We start from the raw sequence: 16,469 nt of genomic DNA on the forward strand, positions 1-16,469 counted from the left end.
GCTCACAGCTGCCTTCCTGACAGCTAACCAGTGTGAACCTGTCTTCCTCCAACTTGTGTCTGAGGGTGTCCTGAAACCAAGTTCTGATTTCTCCCCTAATTGTTAGAAATAGGAGGAAACTAGTGCAATTAACACCAGGGAGTGAGTATTATTTTATTTTATTATGTGTTTGGGTGCTTTGCTTGTATGTGTATCTGAGCACCATATGCATGCCTGTTGCCCCAGAGGCCAGAAGAGGGTGTTGGATCCCCTAGAAATGAAGCTAGCTACAGGTGGTTATGAGACACCATGTAGGTGCCGGGAATTGAACCCCGGTCCTCTGTAAGAACAGCCAGTGATCTTAACCACTGAGCCATCTCTCCAGCCCTAAACCCTAGGTTTTAGGGAAGTGGCTGCTAGTAAGTCTGCTTGTTTGCCACCTTTGTCTTTTGCAGTCTCTGACTCCTGCACAGACAGTGGCCTCCTGCTGGATATTTGTTATATGATAGGGAAACCGACCGTCTCTTTCTCTAGGCAGGACCAGTAACATTTAGGCCCTGACCCCTGACCCCTGACCTTGAGCCCCTTGGTCTACTGCTCTTTTACTAACACGTGATCCAAAAGGATGGACAGCATGCCGGTCAGGGTATTTTCATTTGTTATTATGAACTTTCCCTTCTTCTCCAAGGGTAGGAGACAACCCCAGCTCTTTACTTCGGGGAATTTGCTCTTCCAGCCCATCTCAGCTAAGCTGGAGCCTGGGGTTCCTTGCCTGGCATCTCAAAGGTTTCAGTGTCTCCAAAGGAATGGCACTCCTTTAAAGCTTTATTTACATTTGTTTTCCCCCGTGGGGGGTTGTGGAAGTTTAAGGGGAATCAGATAGAAAAAGCTGAGAATCCAGAACGTTGTGTGCCCCCCCCACCATCCCCACCCCTCGGGCCCTCTCCGCATTCTTGCCCTCGGCCATCCCTTGTGTCTGCGGAGACGCAGACCCTTTCATCACTGAGAATCAGCTGCCCTGACACTTCCTGGGGTCTGCTTCTCTTCCCAGCCTTTCAGCACCAAATGCTGGACACGCATTCCTTAGAGCCCGCAGCAGCCTCCGCCTCGCACAAGCGACTGCACATCGCGAGCTCACACCCGCGTCCTTCCAGAGCTGTTCGGATTCCAGAGGCAAGCCACTTCCTCGGCTTATCACTGGGGCTTTTTATGAAGGCTGGGACGGAAGCCCTTCCAGGGCCCCGGCTTCATGAATACACAGGGCTCTGGGACATGGCACTCTCTGGGGGTTCTCCAAAGAGGGGGGCGTATGAGGGCCGGGCCATTCAGAACTGCGTTTATTCATCCGCAAAGACTCCTGGGCTGCCCGTGCTTGCCATACTGGACCAGTAACCAGCCTGTGTGTCCAGACTGAATGTACTCTAAAAAGACACTTGTCCTCCCCTCTCTGGTGTCAGACTGTTTGAAAGAGGGCACTCCAAGAAACAAAATTTCCTCGAGTCTCCTTCTGGGAGAGGAAATGGAGTCTGAGGCACTCGAGGTGGAACTTGTCTTCTGGGGAAAGATTTACAAAATCAGGCTGGGGGTGAGCTGCTGGGTCTTTTTGTTCCTCTTCCCAGGGTGGATGCATTAAATATTTTCCCTGCTCTTTCACTATTAATTTGGCTCCTTTAATTGGCTTATGGAGGATAGGTGACCAAACCCGATTTGATGTGTCACAAGCTATGAACCCCCCACGTCCTGTAACAGACCTACTGTACAGTGGAAACGCGGATAAGGCCAGCCCTTGCCATCAAGAAGGGTGGGGTGGACAATTAAAACATAGGCATAGTGTTACGGGGGTTCTGAAGCTGTCAGATTGTAAGAGTGACAGTCAGGTCACACTCTGGATGAAGAATTCGTCTCAAGGCTCGGGAGACGGCTGCTGGCGAAGAACCTTCCAAACAAGCATGAGGACCTGAGTTCCCATCCCTGGCACTTATCCAAGGGTCAGACTGAGAATCGTAGAGCTGGGGAGCGGGGGTGGGGGGGTGGAATCGAGGATCCCTGCAGCTCCCTGGCCTGGTCAAATTGGTGAGTTCCGGGTTCAGTGACATGTCCCGTCTCTAAAACAAATGTGGAAAGTGATGGAGGAAGATGCCTGACATTCACAGCTGGCCTCCACATGCATGTATACCTGCAAGTGCATGTACAGACACCGGCGCACACATACACTGCACACCCCACCTACACACACACACACACACACACACACACACACACACAGCCATGTAACAAACAAACAAAACGTTCTTGTGCCCCTGCAGATATGAGTTAAGCAGTCAAGTGTCCCCAGAGCCCTCTAAGTGAGCTCAAAGGGTAAGGACAGCCCTCAGAGATTTTCCCAGAGTCCACTGGGCCTCAGCATTGCAGCTTGTTGAAATCGTTCTTGAACAAAGAATGCCTTCTTGGGAGGGGGCACTTGTTTCTTCAACTCCAAGCCGCTTGAAAGAGTTGCCATAGAGAACATTCCCGCAATGCAGTGCTATGGTGTGAGAGCTCACCTCCCATCTAAGGCTGGTGGGTTTGCAAGTCTCCTCCTGAGAAAGTTGGTAACAATTCCCCCAGACCTATTATATGTAACACAGTAAATTCTCATGGGGGGGGGGGGGTTGAGAGTAGCAGCCATGGTGATCCAGGCGTCTGAGGACATCAGACAGTGTCGGGAGTGGGGGTGTGTGTGGGGGGGACACAATGGCCTGGAATGTCTTGTTAGGACAATGAGGTGGTGTACAAAGGTGGAATGATGGAGGTATGTTGAATACTGGAGTTCATTTCCCAGCACCTGTGTTAAGCGACTCACACTCACTTGTAATTCCAGCTCCAAGGGATCTAACAACCCTCTGGTCCCCATGGGCACATGCACAGACACATACACTTATACACAGATAGATAATAAATCTTTTTTTTTAATTACAAGGATACTTTGTTCTGGAATGGTGCCACACTGAGTGGGAAATGACTTCATAGGCATGCATCATAAGGCCAGGTCCTCTGATTCCCTGTGAGCTGGGCAGGATGTCCAACACACTCACTGGGTACTGTTCCCTGGAGGATGGGAGGAAACACCTCCCTGGCTCCCCATCACTATCAAATAATAGAGAACCCACACTCTATGGCCTATTTAACAGTGCTGGGGATCGAACCCAGGGCCTCAAGCATACCAGACAAGTGCTCTGTCACTGGCTGCTTCCTATCCCCTATTCTGTGGTTGAACGGTAGAAAGACAGCTGAAGGTATGTGAGAGAAATGGCTGGGGAACCCTGTCCCTGATCCTGAACACACATGTGTATGCACAGTCAGTTGTGTGCAAGCTTCTGGTCTATACCCTGGCACGACTCTCTCCCCTCTGTAGACCTCCCGAGAGAGTGCTTCCTTCCCAAAGCCTTGCCTCCATTGGCCTTATCAGGCAACACCAGAGCCACTAATACCCTAGGTGCTAAGCCGCATGCCCAAGGGTCTAATTTCCTCAGCGACTTAGCAAGATTCCTCCAGGCTCATTCTTTAACGTCGGGGAGAGACAGTGGCCGTCCTGAGCTGCTGCGGACACTTGGCGCTGCCCGCAGAGGCTTGGAGCTCCTTCCAAAACTTGTTTCTTACACAAGCCTTCTGTCCCCTGGGATCAACAGATGCTAAGCTCTGGTCCTTTGACGCCCTTCAGGGGCTCCTTATGAGTAACCCAGAAGGAACCAAGATAAGTGCTATGGCATGTCCTTGATGTCCTCCACTTCCTGCCTAGCTTTTGATGTCCCAGATTCTCTCTCAGACCCGGTGACCCCATCTTGAAACACTAAGTTACTTGGTGCTCATTTCCCTCCTGAACCATAAAAATTTGCACCCCCTGGTGAAGGGATGAATCGGAAGGGAAGCTGGGGCTCATGGTTAGCTCCCAGAAGGTGGATGAGGATGGCCGCATGGAAGACAGGCACAGGTGTGAGGCACACCCTGAAGGACACATGCGCAGTGAGCCCTGCCTGGTGAGAGGAGGAGAGAGCACAGAGAAGTGGGCACTGACAATGATTTCCCTCCTGTTCGCTTCGAACTGCAGTTTCCAGTTAGCTGTTGCTCCTTTTGGATTCTGAAGCTGACACAGGCTCTGAGTCTTCTCCAGATCCTCAGAAAGCGCCTGCCTGGGTTTGCCTGTTCATCTATAAAATGAAGGAAAATCACCTTTTTCTTCTACCCCAGGAGAGACCTGTACACCAAATGTCCTGAGCTTCCCCTTCACATCCTTTACTGGGTTTCTCAAGGGGCCTAAGGAGCGGCTTGCTCCTTCCCCCCCCCTGGTGGCCACTTGGAGAATGGCGCACTACTGCTAACAGGAAAGGACATCAAATTTCCAAGTAGAAAATGATTTATTAATTCTCCCCCCAGTTAATTAATAAGTTCAATGTATTGTCAACCAAAGTCCTGGATAAGATTATTTAAAATTCATGTAAGAAAAAAATAATCAAGAAGAGAGATGAGACGAATTTAAAAATAGGAAAAAAACAAGAGAAAAAAAGGATATTTGAAAGCTATGGTTACAAAAACACTGTTATTATGAGAGTAGGCAAAATTTGGAAATAGTACAGTGAGAAGTGTGCAATCAATGTGTATGCAGGAATTAAGCATGTAATGAAGGTATTTAAATGAGCTGAAAAATAATTATATTAATAAAAAGCATTGAAATAAGGCTGCCCATTAAAACCTAAGCCATACATTTACAAGAGTAAATCATAAATAAATTATATTTAAACCCTAAAATGCAGCTGTATAGTATTAAAGAAAAATATTTCATAAATATAAAAGGCTTTTACAGGGCTGGAGTGATGACTCAGTGGTTAAGATCGCCTGTTGCTTTTGCAGAGGACCTGAGTTCAGTTCCCAGCACCCACAACGGGTAGCTCACAATTGCCTTTCATGCTGTGATAAGGGGCATTCTCTGTGCAATTAGAAATCTGTTTAAAGACGGACATTAGCTGCCATGAGTGGCATTTTTCAAAGACAGACACGACAGCTCTAACATCATCTGCTCTTGACCATATGACCCCACCATGACCCCACCATCTCCCATCAACTTTCAAACTCCAGAGCCAACCTCCAAAGCCCACGGTATGGTGCCCAAGGCAGGCCTGTGCTTGTGATCCGATCAATTTCCAGACAACCCCACTCAGGTAGTACTGCTGGACCCCCACTGTCCACAGGACTCGGCTGCGAATGTACAGGATAAGTAAAAAGAGAGGAAGGAATGGGGAGAGATGGAGGAGGAAGAGAAGGTTTATAGACATATTTGATCTCATCAGTAACTTTGTCAGTCTCTCCCCAGTTGGAGAATGACTTGAGGAAAAGCAGTGTTAACGGAGGTTAGTCCGCACATGGCTTCAGTGTCGCTCAGTTACTTCTGGGCCTTGGTGAGAAAAAAAACAAAAAACAAAAACATGGCTGTAAAACAATAGGTTAACTCACTTCTTCTGGAAGCTGATAAGGAGAGAGAGGAAGGGGGGATAGAGGACAGGAAGGAGGGGGGCGGAGAATGGAGGGGGATTGGACAGAAGAAGCAGAAGGTAGAGTGAGAAGAGTCTGACCCAGGACAGGACACAGCTCTGAAGGAATGACAGGCTCCCCGGGACCCGCTGCCTCCAGCTGGGCCTCCACCTCCGAAGGTTTCCAGCTGCTTCCATCTGCTACAGAAGAAGCCCCCAACTCTTGAGCCTTTTGAAGGGACATTTCATATCAAAGCCATAACAATAATCAAAGAAGTAAACCTGAAACAAAGATAGGATGCCCCACCTTCTAAATAAAAAAGAATGAAAAATAAAGTGAATTTCAGATAAAGGTTTTATACTAATATGCCATGAGTGAAATCAAAGATGACTACTTTCAAAATCAGTTGTCGGTATGTGGTACACACATGCCGCCCTCTATCTGTTCTGACTTGGATACTTCTGGAAGTTCATCTTAACAAGGACTGTTTCCCATAGCTCTGTTTTCACACAAAGATGTTCATTGTAATGTCACACTCATAGCTCTACTAACAGATGAAACAAGTCAAGGACACACAAAGGAAGATTACATAAGAACAACCACAGCATTGTGGTAGCCTTGGGATACTTAGCAATGTCATCTTTTTGACAAACTTGATGTGTTTTTACTATCTCTCTGTGTGCGCATGCACGTGTGTACATGTATGTACACAACATTTGTGGAGATTAGGAGATAACCCACGGGGTCAGTGCTCTCTCTCCACCATGTCAGTTCTGGGTATTGAACTCAGATCTTCAGGCTTGGTGGCAAGTACCCTTCACCCCTCAGCCATCCCTCCAGCCTCAAACTTTTTTTACTTTATTTATCTCTGTTTTTTGTTTGTTTGTTTTTTGAGACTGGATCTTTCTATGTAGCCCTGGCTGACCTGGAACTCACAATGTAGACCAGGCTGGCCTCAAACTCACAGAGTTTTGTTTTGTTTTTTAAGGGAAAAATGTGCTGAGGATGCTTATCTGACCGATCGTCTTTCCTTAGGTGACTGGATTGTTCTGGTTTTTGATTGCTTGTTTGTTTTTTGCCTGAAGCAAAGTCAGGAACAACGTTGATTTCCTGCTACTCTCGTAGGACATGATGGCAGCAGAGACGGGGACATAAAATACTCAGAGCCCTCGTGGTCCCTCCTACTCCTACCACGGGGAGGAGCCAGTCCTGGACTACCTGGTCCCTCCCCAGGATTCTGCCCTTCCTCAGCAGCAGGACCTTCCTGACAGTGGTGACCGCAGTGGAGCTCAGTGACAAGGACTGTTATCTAGACGGAGGATTGACACCTCTATTGGTCTGATGGAGAAAATGGCCCAGAAGCCCCCTCAGGCAAGCCCTTGCTTTATCAAAACCCACTTCAGTCTCACCTCCTCCGTCCACAGCACTGCCCCTATTCACAGAATCATCTCCATACAGCCTGTGTCTAGTCCCAAGGCCAGGCAGCGTTAACTCAACCTCCACACCCATTTCCAAGGCCCAGCCTGGGATGGATGAGACCAGATGTTCACAGAACCCAGACCCAGATCAACACACTCATCCGCTGAAGACATACCGTGTTGGCCACTTTCCTCACTGTGGGAGAATGCTCCACGAAGGAACTGCAGTGCAGCTCACTCGGGCTCAAGGTTTGGGGTGCTGGCCCATCACAACAGGAAAGACAGAGTGGAGGCAGCTGCTCTGTGGTGTGGGTGGCTCTGTGGCTCACATGGTGGTGGATGGGGCCGGGTGTGGGTGGCACCGTGGCTCACATGGTGTGGATGGGGCTGGGTGTGGGTGGCACCGTGGCTCACATGGTGGTGGATGGGGCTGTGGTGTGGGTGGCACCGTGGCTCACATGGTGTGGATGGGGCTGGGTGTGGGTGGCTCTGTGGCTCACATGGTGGTGGATGGGGCTGTGGTGTGGGTGGCACTGTGGCTCACATGGTGTGGATGGGGCTGTGGTGTGGGTTGCACTGTGGCTCACATAATTCTGGATGCGGCTGGGTGTGGGTGGCTCCATGGTGGTGGGAGCAGGAGGCTGCTTGCTCAGATCTCATCAGATCATAAACAGAAAAAGAGGAATGCCCACTAAGGCTGCTCCCTTTCTCCCTCCCCCCCTTTCATTCAGTCCTGGAGGCCAGCTCAAGGGCTGGGAGGATGTCATCCACATTCAACTGAGGCTTTTCCTCATTAGTTAATTCTCTCTGGAAAGGCCCAGACACATGCAAAAAAAGTGTGCCTTCACTAAAGGCTTAGAATTCCTTAATGCAATCAAATGGACAAGGGAAACTGACAGTCACCGACCCTCCTCCAACCAATCGGCCTTACATGAGAGTAAGAAATGGTTTTGCGACTCTTCCAACTCCCTCCTCCACCCCTAACCCTACAGTCCCATTCCCCACACCTCCACACCCCAACTCTCTACCTCTCACCCCCAATTTAAGCCATTGCCTGAGTGAATGAAGGACAGGTCATCTGCTCAGAGGTGGGAAAACTGAGGGCAGCAGGTTGGTGTGTGTGTGTGTGTGTGTGTGTGTGTGTGTGTGAGAGAGAGAGAGAGAGAGAGAGAGAGAGAGAGAGAGAGAGAGAGAGAGAAGGTGGGAGGGAGGGAGAGAGATCCATTCAAATGCAATTATGCTTATATAATTGAATATCAAGTAGAAAGTTAGACATGCGAGTTGCAGGTCAAGAAGGAGGTTGGGATGGGAATAAGGTGGATCCATCAGACCAGGAGCTGTGTTGAAAGGCAGGCACTGGTTAGATCACTAAGTAGGCTACACACAGAAGAGGGAAGAGAGACCAAGGCCTCGGGTCTGGACACTGCTGCACTTTAAGGCTCCAGACTTGGAAAAGAGAAAGAGCAGTGACAGGTGTGGTGTCCTGGAGGCCTGCAGAGGGCACAGGGGCTCAGGGCCATCAAGTGACTCAGGCCTCCTCAGGTGAGAGGAGCCTGAGAATCAGCCACTGCACTTACTGCCATGGAGGTTGTTCAGGGTGTAGGATCCACAGAGGGCTGCTTCGCTGGAGTGTCTAGGGATGCAGCAGACTGGGGTGGGCTCAAGGGAGAGAGGGAGGAAGCGGCATGGATGGTGACTCCCAAAGACTCCACTGCAGTGAAGGAGAGAAAGAGACAGGTGTTACAGAATATTTGTTCACACACTGTGAGGCTGTGTCTTTGCCAAGGCACCTTCTGATTGGTTTAATCAAGAGCTGAATGGCCAGTAGCTAGGCAGGACTTCCAGGAGAGAGAGAGAACTCTGGGAAGAAGAGAGGTGGGAAGACATCAGTGAGACATGAAACAAGTTGGACATACAGGACAGAGGAAGGATAACCAAGCCACGTGATAGAACGTAGATCAGTAGAAACAGATTAATTTAAGTTATAAGAATAGTTAGAAAAAAGCCTAAGCTAAGGTCAAGCTTTCATAATTAATAATAAGTCTCCATGTAGTTATTTGTGGGCTGGTGATCCCCACAAGAAAGTACTGCTACATTTGGGGCTCTGTGTCTGGAATGTAAATCCACACAGGGCCTGAAAAAGGTGGGGAAGAGTTCTGAACACAGAGTCAGATGCAGTTTGGCCTCCTGGCGACCTTGGTCTCTCCAGTAGGCTCACTGCTCATGGCGCTCGGAGATGTGGCTCCTTTCAAAGGCCCTGCTGTGCCACAGAGCCCGTGAACAGCCAGCGTGCTAGGTAAGAGTGCCTGTCAGATCTCAGACTCAGCAGCTTCCCAGAGCTGGGATGGTAAATGCAGCTCCTGCCATACCGCCAGCATGCGAGTAGGCTCTGGGGAGTGAGGGGGCAGAGCCAGGCACCAGAGCTGTACTGTGATAGCCTAGCCATTTAAAGTTTGGTTCATGTGGTCAAGAAGGCTACAGATGCTCAAAGAGTCAAGTCCAGACAGAGAAAACCTCTGAACAGACATGGTATGCTTAAAAATGTGCTCAGATGCTGAAGAAAGAAAGAAATGGGTATAGTCAGTCATAGAAAAATAGTTTAAAATAATAAAATAAAGTCTTTAAAGCAATAGTAAAGTGATATAAAAGGAAAAAGCCATGTAAGGACGGAAAATACACAGGTATCTGGATCCTGTATGGTGCTTTGTTGACTGAATTTTTTAAATGCTAATGAACAAAAAGCAATAGCTACTGAGAGACATTGGATTATGGAGACTGCTAAATTAAACCAACCTATATATTATAAGAATGTCTTAGAGGCAGGCAGATCTCTGTGAGTTTGAGGTCAGCCTGGGCTACTGAGTGAGTTCCAGGAAAGGCTCCAAAACTACACAGAGAAACCCTGTCTCAATAAAAAAAATAAAATAAAAATTAAAAAAGAAAGAAAGAACAGAAAAAAGAAAAAGAAAAAGAAAAAAAAGGAATGTCTTAACTTCAGAATGGAAGACACAAGTTGTGTTGGGGGAAAGATTTTGCTTTTGTTTCCACAGGAAACAAAAAGCCATGGATTTCTTCAAAATTAATAAATACTATATTTGACCATGGGAGACTTCCTGAAAATCTTGGCTACAGATATGAGGAAAAAAGCCAAGAAAGACCTCAGGACAGGTGTGGTGATATATGTTCCCTAAAATATTGTGCACCCTAAACTTAACTGGGGTCAGAGAACAGAACAGCCACTAGATATAGAGGCCAGAAAATGGTGGCACACACACCTTTAATCCTAGCATTCCAGAGGCAGAAATCTGCCTGGATCTCTGTGAGTTCAAGGCCACACTGGAAACAGCCAGGTGTGGTAACAAGAGCCTTTAATCCCAGGAAGTGATGGCAGAAAGCAGAAATGTATATAAGGCATGAGGACTAGGAAATAGGCAGGTTAAGCTTTGAGACTTTCGAGAAGCAGTTCAGCTGAGATCCATTTGGATATGAGGACTCAGAGGTTTCCAGTCTGAGGAAAAAGGATCACTGATGAATTGGCAAGGTGAGGAAGCTGTGGCTTGTTCTGCTTCTCTGATCTTCCAGCATTCACCTCAATACCTGGCTCCAGATTTGTTTTTATTAATAAGACCATTTAAGATTCGTGCTACAGACAGGTGATGTATAAGCTGATCCCTTGACATGGGAACACCTCTGAGCCTGGATGAGACATGACAAAACTTGTTGGTTACAGAGTTTCCATGATAGTTTGGTTATATAGTCCAAATGGACCTATAAAGTTGACAGATGTCATTTACCTGCTCCAATACAGAATTAAAAAAAAAAACTTTAACTGACTTGTGCACACTGCACATTCCATACTTGTATTAGTACAGATACATACATTATCTTTGTTTGTTTTCAAAAAAAAAAAAAAAAGGACCAGACATCAATGAAAACAAATAGACCAGGTGATCCAGTTTCTCAGAATGCCTCTGTTGCAGTTTCCTCAAAATTCTGAGCTCAGAACAATTTCAAAGTTGCTAGCTGAGATGGTCCAGCCTCACAGACTACTCCAGCCAAGACTTAAGATAAGCCCTGCACTTTCTCATTACATAGAGACTAAACAAAAAATAATATGCTAGGTCTTCCAGGATTTGACCATTATCTCAATTTTCTCAGGGTCCTTTAAAGATGTCATTGTCCCCAGACAATAGAAAGTGGTCTAAAAACATGATGCCCACATTCCCAGGAAATGGGGTGGGTGGCTTTGGCCATTCAGTAAATTATGGATGTTCATCAGAGTTTAGAGGATTGGCTGCAAGTTGTTACCGGTCACAGTCAGGGAGGAAATTAAGCGAAGGAGCTTAGATTCAGGGATCTCATTCTGAAAAGAAAAAGGGGGATATAGACATGATAAGATAAAAGAGTAGATTTTTGAATTTTCTTTTAAACTAAAAAGCAGCCACTAGTCTCAAATATTTTACATTGGTATAGATTTTTGTATATTGATACAAATTTGAGGCTGTTTTTTGTTAGAACATACTCTATATATGCTTCTACTCAAGATATTTTTGTATATTGATACAAATATAAGGTAATTTTGTTATACTCTATATACGTTTCTATTCTTGTACCTATGCATAGGTATTGTACCTGTGCAGCTCATTTCAGAATATAATGAATATAATTAAGAATACATGTTAGTAGTTAGTCATCCATAATACCAAACTTGTAGTCATGTTACCTATGTTTTCAAGGTTAAAAAGAGATATATTTTAGATATATAAGTAGTCTTCAAACACTTCAGAGACCTACAGAATATGAAATTTAAGATGTTTTAATAGCATAAGACTTCTCATGATAGTGAGACATGTCTGCTTCCGGCAGCACCAATTTACTTCAAAAAAGGATGATGGGCATCGAAGAACCTCCATATGGAGTTTGCTTTTATTGTGGCAAAGTTAGCCACTGGACAAGAAACTGCTCTTGCCTCAACTGCTGATAATATCCTGTTTAAATTGGACAAGCAGGACACAAAAGAAGGAGACTGCCAAACTTTACCAAGACAAGGCGAGACAGTCCTTCAAAATTCCTGCTTCACAAAAATGTCTGTCAGATATTCTAGACCTGTAGGCTGAAGATGGATGCCCCAAAGTTACAGAGCTACCTTGGGTGACTGTCCAGGAAGCCAGCTGTCTCCGTCATTTCTATATTTTTGGAATTTGTTTTCTCTGCACTTCCTGTTTAGTCAGGTAATATTATATCCTTCTCAGGTCTTTGATGGAGTTGAAGACTTGATAGTTACAGTTACAGTTTTCCTTGTTACCAAATTCAGAAAAGAACCTCACAAAGAGATGTAAAGTATGTAAGGTTGAGAGACATAAAAGCTTAAGTTGTTTATCTAAGAAAATGTTTTAGGCATAAAAAGATACTTTTAGATTGATAATACAAGTTATGACAGAAAGTGGCTTAGGTATAAAACTTTGGACTCACCATAATAGGATTGATAATGGAGTAATTTCTCTGAATTTGCCAAATATAAATGGACTGGACATTATAAATGTAATTCCTACCTGATAATTGTTCTTATTGCATGCAGTTTTACTATGTTAGAGTTAAAACCCTTCCTTTTTATTTAGACAATACCTGATAATTGTTTTTTATTGTATAGTTTTACTGTGTTAGAGTTAAAACCTTGCTTTTTATTTAGACGAAAGGGGGGAATATCGTGGAACAACTTCTACCACGTTCACTGCTGTGGACTCAGCTGCTCCACCTGCCTTCTCTTCCATAATGGGTGGAACTCTGAAACCTTACATCGGAATAAATCTACCCTTCCTGAAGCTGCTTCTGCCAGGTCTGTGGATGGCAGCAATGCATGGGGAATAATGCAGGAAACTGGTTCCAAGAGGGGGTTATTGTGGCAGCTGAACCTGGTCGTGTGGTTTGGCCCTCTAGCACTGGCTTGTGGGAGAAATTGAGAACAGTTTGGAAATACAGAATATAGAAGCTCTGGAGTGCTGTGATCAGAGCTTAATGTGTGATTCTGGTAGGGAAGGGTTTGGACTTTCCCACTTTTACAACCGGATTTAGGTTTCAGTTCTCTGAGAGGGACAAACAGATGTCTCTCCCAACAAAGGGCCATTTATCAACAAATTACATTCAGGGACGAGGGAGAGAGACATGAACAAGGCCTGTGTCAGCCCCCTCCCCAATGTCTCAAGGACAGTTTCTGCAACTCCCTTGAAACTTACCCAGTATGTCCAGAGATAAAACCTCAGCCAATTGCAAGTGTGCTAACGGAACTGCTGCTTGCTTAACCACTTATGTTTGAGATGACCTAACCGTCCCTGAAATTCCCCTGCTCTGCTTAAAAGAGGCCTGCACACTCCTCTCGAGGCTGACTCCAGTTTGTGCAGGTGAATGACCCCACATATGCTGGTAAATCAGCTCCCATTGCTCTTGCATACTATTTGAGTCTGGGGTCTTCCTTCAGCATTTTCTTGAACCCCTACAGTGGGAATTTAGAAGATGCTGAGGCCAAGAGGAATATGGACAGTGAAGGCCAAGCTTATGAAGTTTCAGATGGGAACAGGACTCTATTAAGAACGGAGCCAGAAACCATGAGAGATATTTTATGACAAAGCTTTGGACTGTATTTCTTCTGGGTCCTGAGCTGTGACCGAAGTTGAATTCAAACATGAGTTGATAAACCTGGCTGAGGAGATTTTGAGGCAGCATAGAACCCAGGTGTGGTCATTGTCAGTTGCTTTAAACAGGGCTACAATGAGAAGCCAGACAAAAAACAGAGCAGAGAGTTGTGGAAATGTATAATTTTTTTCAGAAACAGAATGTAAGCATGTTTAAAGTGGCAAAGGGGTTCTCACTGCTAAGAAGAGATTCTCGTTGCTAAGGAAACGATAAGCAGTTGTGACTAGGAAGATAGAAAATATACCTTAAGGGCATTTCAGGAAATGATGAGACCTGGTATAAAACTAAAAACTCATTGAAAGACTTTCCTTTAGAAAGAGGGTTCCAGGGTGTTTTATCAACATGGAGCCATATAAAGTGTTCTGGGTTCAGCCACCACCTGGGTACTCAGAGGCTGCAGCCATAGTCCATGGGGGCCAGACAACTGCTTGAGCTGATGCCAGAACTTAGCAGCACACACGCAGTACTGGTTACATAGGTGTGCAGAATGCAAGAGCTATGAAGTCATGTAAGTTTGCATCCAGACTTTTAAAGAAAGCTTGGGAACCAGGCAATAATCAGCTTGCCAGGTCCCTAGAAGGGAGCCCTGCAGAGTCACTCCTGAAGTCTTGAGGGTCAAGTCTAAATTGCAGTGGGAGCCTCAGGATGTTGGAGATGCCAGGAACATGGCATATCCACGGAGGAAAACTGCAGGCCTAACTGTACCAGCCCAAGAGAGAGGTCGGTGTATACTTCAGGCAGGTGTGGCTGCTCTAACCTGGAAGTGAAGGGACAGGGCTTAATGTTTGCCCTGCTGGGTTCGGGTCTTGCTTTGGTCCTGTCCTTCCTATCTGTGGCTCCGTTTCTCCTTTATGGAATGGGAATGTTTACCTTGTGCTCTGGAAGTACAAAACTTTCTTTTTTATTTTACAGGGGCTCCCAATTAGGGGTTGGCTTTGAGTCTCAGAAAAGATTTGGACGTTTGCGTTCTTAAAAAGTGCTGAGACCATTCCAACTTTGGGGACTCTTGAAGTTGGACTGTATAGATTTGTGTTATGAAGTGGCCGTGAGTCTTTGGAGGCAATATGGAATGTTGTGGGTAGAATCAGAAGTCTCTAGAGTTCACACTTTGAATGCTTGTTTCCTGGTTGGCAGAGCTATTTTAGACCGTGGAAACTTTGGAAAGTCGGGCTTACGTGAGTAGGTCACTAGGAACATGAAACCTAGTCCTTGGTTGGTGTCACTCTCTCTGCTTCCTAGTCCACTATGACGTGGACAGCCCCTGACATGTGCTCTCCTAGCACCACGAACCGAGAGGTCCCACCAAGTCTTCCCTGCTGTGAGGGAATGAGCCCCAGAAAAGAGCCTTTCTCCATTAAGTTGTCTCTGTCAGGAACTGTGGTCTCAGCAAAGCAAGAACAATGTAGCCATCATCTGAGAATTAGGATGAGGGAGAGATAGTGCAGGCTTAGGGAGAGACAGAGGTCACACAGGAGCCACACAGTTGCACATTTGCCCAGCACATCTAAGGCCACGCCAGAAGTAAGTGGATGTGAATTTAATGTTGGATCACTGAGCATGGCTGTGTGATCTCTCTCCAGCTGATGGGCAGGCAATGATGTGGCTTACTCAAGAGAGTTCTCTAAAACAAGGATAGTGATGGAATTAGGGGTGTACTCAAGAATGTGCTGATAAGAATTGGCCACAGACCCTGTGGGGGGCTCAGAGAACGGAGAAGCTCTAGGGTGCTCTAAGCCCAGCAGGTTCTGGAGGGAGTGACCTGAGGGAGGAGCAGACGTCATATTTATATGCTAAGTTCCTATCTGCCCCACCCACTCAAGAAGCAGATCTGGCCATCTCATTACTAACATCTGGACTCATGTCTAGCAGCCAGTAGCAGCCCAATAAATGCTTATTGCATAAATGACCAGCTGAATGAGTGGATGGATGTTTTCTGTGCTGGATCTCATACTAGGCCGCCAGCCCCATCAGGTCAGTTACCATGTGAGGTCTCTCATTTTTGTCTCTTCAGGACGAACATCTTGCCAAACACATTGCAGAGTCTCCAATATATCTGTTAAGGTGACATGAGTTGAACTGATTTGAAGAACAAGAAATACAAACCCAGCAAACAAAAGCAGATTATGTCATTAAAACTTCAGAGTCAGCCACGTATCATTCCAATGAAAAAGGAGAGGGAAGAAATTAAGGTCCGTTGGTAATTAATTAACAAGTTCAATTAGAGCATCTGTTTATTATTCCCAATCCTACATCAAGGAAGAAACAGAACTGCTCATCATAGGCAGGTGGGAGCCCTTGATGCAGGTAAGAAGTGTGCCAGTGCCAGTGAGGGAGGCCCCACTGGGTGCAGCTCAAGTTACAGTCTGGGAGTTGATGGGGAAGAGCTCCCCCAACTCCAAACCTACACGAAGCATCAAATAGGTGTGCTGTCATCATCTAGACTGCCCTCCAAGACGTGGAAAGCAGGTCAGCCCTCAGAGGAGCATGTGCTGAGAAGTGAAGATGAGCTGGGCAGCCACCAGCAAATGCTCTTTGGTTGAACCAAGAACTTATCCTGGACAAAATCATGAAGTTGAAAGCATCATTTCAGGAACTCTCAGAACCTTGGCTCCTGGATTCTACCCAATCTTATATCCTCCTTAGTGTGAAGCTAAGCCCTCTAATACTTCATGCCTCATCCCCCTGCTTGTGATAGAATAGACCTCAAATTCATGCTGAGTGAAATATCTCATTGCCCTAAGCTGGCAAGATGCTTTTAGTGAATAGTTTCATCTCACATCCTGTGTGGTACCCAGGGCCTATGCTGGAGAAGATGGTCAAAGAATGTTTGTTCAACAAGTGAGCAAATCCATGCCTGGGCACTGATATACATCAGTG

Source organism: Peromyscus leucopus, chromosome 3, assembly GCF_004664715.2.
Source record: "Peromyscus leucopus breed LL Stock chromosome 3, UCI_PerLeu_2.1, whole genome shotgun sequence".
In the NCBI taxonomy this organism is placed as follows: Eukaryota; Metazoa; Chordata; class Mammalia; order Rodentia; family Cricetidae; genus Peromyscus; species Peromyscus leucopus.